The following is a 5,000-nucleotide window of genomic DNA, read 5'->3' as shown; positions in this document are numbered from 1 at the left end:
GTTTCTGCCCCATACAGTGCTGTTGGCACAATCACTCCTTCATAGTCTCCTCTTAGCATCCATTCCCAAATGTCTATTCCTCATTACACTCTTCAATACACCAAGGCATTTACTCGCTTCTCTCAATCTACATTCTACCTCCACCTTCACTCCACCTTTTCCTGCCACATTTGCACACAAGTATCTAAAACTATCCACTTCCTTCAGTCGCTCTCCCTTAATGCTCACTTCCAGTCTACTGCCCCTTTCACCTCTTGTACTTCTCATCACCTTACTTTTACCCACATTTATCTTTAGCTTTCTTCTATCACATACTCTCCCAAACTCTTGTCACCAACTAACTCAATCCCTCCTCCGATCCTGCCACAAGCGCAGTGTCATCAGCAAACAACAGCTGGCTCACCTCCCACTTTTCTCCATTTTCTTTAACCATCTCCAATCCCTGACCCACTACCCTTGCATTTACCTCTCGCACTACCCCATCCATGTATAAGTTGAACAGCCAGGGTGACATAACGCATCCCTGACAAAGTCCCACCTTTACCTCAAACCACTCACTCTCTCCATTTCTAATCCTGACACAAGCTCTACTACTCTCATAAAAACTCTTGACAGCTCCCAAAAGTTTTCCTCCTATCCCATATATCTGCATAACCTCCCACAGTGCTTTTCTGTCTACCCTATCGTAAGCCTTTTCCAGATCCATAAAAGCCCAAAAAACATCCTTCCCCTTTCCTATAGCTTTCTCACATATTTGTCTTACCACAAAGATCTGATGTACACAACCTCTACCTGTCCTAAATCCACACTGTTCCTCACCAATTACTCCCTCTGTTCCTCTCCTAATCCTCTCAATCAAGATCCTCCCATAGGCCTTCCCAACTACACTTAACAAGCTAATCCCTTTGAAACTACTACATTCACACTTGTCCCCTTTTCCCTTGTAAACTGGAACTATACAGGCACTCCTCCAGTCCTCCAGCACTCTACCCTCTCTCCAACAAACATTAAATAACCTCACCAGCCAGTCCACTATCACTGTACCTCCTTTCTTTAGACATTCTGTATGGCATCCATCCAGACCAGGTGCTTTACCTGCTTTCATCATCTTAACAACTGCCTTCACTTCATCCTTCCTTATTTCTCCTCCATTTTCCTCACTCATCACGGTAATTTTCTTAGCCTTTCCCACTGCAACCATCTTTCCCTCCATATCCTCCTTCACATTTAGCAACTCCCTAAAATATTCTGCCCATCTTCCTCTTACTGCCTTCTCTTCCATTATCATCTCTCCATCTGCACCTTTTACCTTTTCTTCTCTACTTGATTCGCCTCCTCTTCCTCTCTTAATTTCTTTCCAAAACATCTTTTTATTACTTTCAAAATTTTCTGTCATACTCTTACCCCATTTCACATCTGTTCTCCTCTTTGCCTCCTTTACCTTTTGCTTTACTTCTCTTTTCTTTTCTTTGTACCTCTCATATGACTCCCTCGTCCTATTTTGTAACCAATCTGTGAAAGCTCGCTTCTTTTCTTCTACAACCTTCTTTGTTTCCTCGTCCCACCATTCACTACCCTTCCTTCTATTTCCTCCTGTCCTTCTTGTTCCACACACCATCCTTGCACACTTTGTGACTCCCTCCTTGAACCATCCCCATTCCTCCTCCACACCTAGCTCTACTCTATCCTTCACTCCCTCCCACTCCTCCTCCAGCTTCTTCTTGTACTCCTTCTCCTTTTCCTTTTCATTTAAAGAGTTCACTCTAAGCACCTCCCTACCTTTTGTCCCTTTCCTCTTTCTCCATCTATCCTCCACTCTCAACTTACCTTCCACCGAAAAATGATCTGATATTCCCCCACACTCACCCCTTAGCACATGTACATCTCTAACTCTTCCTATCATAGTCCTATTTACCACTACATAATCCATCAATGCTCTATCTACCACCCTTCCATCCACCACCCTCTCCCATGTGTATGTATATATATATATATATATATATATATATATATATATATATATATATATATACACATATATACATACACTGAAAAGATTGTTGGGATAACGTAAATATTATTTTTAGTTATCCCAACAATCTTTTCAGAAAAGTAGTTAACGTTCATCACAGACCAACACAAGACATAAATCCCGGAGTTTACAAATTACACTGCTCAGATTGTGATGAAGTGTACTGGGGACAAACGGGCAGAGAATTAAAAACGAGAATTAAAGAACATAAAAACTAAGTTAAATATGCTCAACATAACTCCGCGGTATTTCAACACGTAGCCAACAACAATCATAGAATAAATTGGGATGAGGCAAAAACCATTTTCAAATCCAAATGTAGTTACAAAAGGAAAATAATTGAATCGTCCTTAATAAAACAATTCCCGAATTTTAACATCTCAAAAGGCCAATGGTCACCAGATTACATAACCACCTTGGCAGTTGATAAATTATTTCCCCACATTGTAAAAGCGGACGATTTACCACATAACCCGCACAACAATATAGATGCCACATGAGTTGACTTGTCCATGTTCCCTAACTTTACCTCTCTCATCTGTATATAAGAAGTGTATGTTCTCTTGTCTATGTATTCCGCGTGAAGAGGATCACAGCAAGTGATCGAAATATACGGAAATCCGTTATTTTCTTCTTTTCTTAAATCCAAATAATAGTGGGTTCTTAGTGCATATATATATATATAATACATATGTATATATATGTATGTATATATATAAATATATTTGTATATGTATTTATTTATATACATATATATGTGTGTGTGTGTGTGTGTATATATATAATATATATATATATATACAGGTAAACGTCGACTTACGATGGCCGCGACTTACGATTGTTCGACTTTACGATGACGACGACGACGACGATATGATAATTGAACCCCTTCCATACGGTGCCGCACACGTAGGCGTCATGAGGAGCAAGTGGATTCGCAACGCTGCCATATCGGCGTCTTGATTATATTTATTGTAGTCGCCCCTGTGTTTTTACATTCTCTCAAATGATTCATTCTCTGTGGTTTTCAAAATTCGCGGGTGAAAGAGAGAACGATCGATATAAGCGGTGACTATATTTTATGATGCGAGTATTATTACGTCACGTCGTACGGCTGGCATTGGCTGCTGCCCGCGAGATTTAAGTTCCGTACTGAAAATACATATTATAGTGTTTGAATATGGTAAAAAGGATAAAAATAATTAAATAAACTACTGTACATGTTTAATAGGCTATATTCAGTATCTCTGGTGGTTAATATACAGGTAGGCTAGGTACAGTGACCACGGAACAGAGTGGGGATCGACTTACGATGAGATCGTCTTACGATGGCTCTATCGAAACCTAATGCCATCGTAAGTCGACGTTTACCTGTATATATATAATGTATATATGTATATATATATATATATGTATATATATATGTATACATTTATATACATGTATATATATATATATATATATATATATATATATATATATATATATATATATATATATATATATATATGTGTATTTACCTAGTTGTATTTACCTAGTTGTATTTTACGGGAAGGGGAGCTATGCTCGTGGGGTCCCGTCTTCATATCTCATTTTATCTAAACTATTTTTAAATTCATGTATTGTTTTTGCACACACCACTTTCTCATCTAACTTGTTCCAACTGTCTATTGCTCTGTGAGGAAAGCTGTTCTTTTTAAAATCTCTTCTATAGCTGTCTTTTTTTATTTTCTTTCCGTGTCCTCTTGTATTTCTGTCATCCCATTTTATCAGATTCTCTCTATCAGTAATTTCTATGCCTTTCATGATTCTGTAAATAGCTATCAAATCTCCTCTCTCTCTTCTTTGCTCTAGTGTCTGTAGTTTAAGTTTTTGTAGTCTCTCTTCATATGATAGTTTTGAGAGTGTTGGTGCCAGTTTTGTAATTGCTCTTTGTATTCTTTCAAGTTTTTTTATACATTTTTTTGTACTTGGTGACCATATCGTTGCTGCATATTCCAATCTTGGTCTTATCAGGGTGATTAGGATTTTCCTCACCATTTCTTCATCCAGGTATGTAAATGCCACTTTGATTGTTCTTATTAAATTATAAGTTTCTCCAAAAATCTTATTTATATGTTTCTCAGGTGACATATTATTCATAACAATGACTCCCAGGTCCTTCTCATTTTCTACTTTTTTTATTCCTTCTTTTCCCAAATTATATGATCCTGTTATTCTGTTTTTGCTTTTTCCAAATTCCATTATACTACACTTTTTTGTATTGAACTCCATCTCCCACTTCCTACTCCATTCTTGTACTTTATTTAGATCTCTCTGTAGTGATTCACAATCTTCTTCAGTTTTCACTCTTTTCAGTAATTTTGCATCATCTGCAAAGAAGCTCATATAGCTTTCAATTCCTTCATCCATATCATTAATATATATAGCAAACATTATTGGGGCCAGAACTGTTCCCTGCGGGACACCGCTTATTACTTCATTCCATTTTGAGTGCTGATCTCTTATCACTACTCTCATTTTTCTTTCTTGCAAAAAGTCTTCCATCCAATTTAGCAATTTACCTTGTATTCCTCCTTCATATTCTAATTTCTTAAGCAACTTCTTATGTGGTACTTTGTCAAAAGCTTTTTTTAGGTCTAGAAATGCACAATCAGCCCATCCATCTCTTTCTTGTATTATATCTATTAGCCTTGAATAGAAACATATTAAATTGGTGACGCATGATCGTCCTTGTCTGAATCCAAATTGCCTTGGATTTAGTACGTTGTTTTTTTCCAAGTATTTTACCCATCTACTTTTGATAATTCTTTCACATATTTTTGCTATTGTACTTGTTAGAGAGACTGGTCTATAGTTGGTAGGTTCTTCTTTATTTCCTCCTTTATATATAGGTACTATATTTGCTTTTTTCCAATCTTCTGGAACTTTTCCTTCTTTTAAGGAACTGCTTATTATGCTATGTATT

General features: G+C 37.1%; 1 protein-coding gene across 2 annotated transcripts in view; it reads left to right on the top strand.

The window, feature by feature from the left end:
* LOC143038543 (WD repeat-containing protein 26-like) overlaps positions 1 to 5,000 on the top strand; it is a 247,253-nt gene that overhangs the window by 22,223 nt on the left and 220,030 nt on the right. The window lies entirely within an intron of this gene.

The sequence above is a fragment of the Oratosquilla oratoria genome, chromosome 24 (genome assembly GCF_046742065.1).
Source record: "Oratosquilla oratoria isolate Oo_2021 chromosome 24, ASM4674206v1, whole genome shotgun sequence".
Lineage (NCBI taxonomy): Eukaryota > Metazoa > Arthropoda > Malacostraca > Stomatopoda > Squillidae > Oratosquilla > Oratosquilla oratoria.
This window is presented reverse-complemented; position numbering and strand designations above follow the sequence as displayed.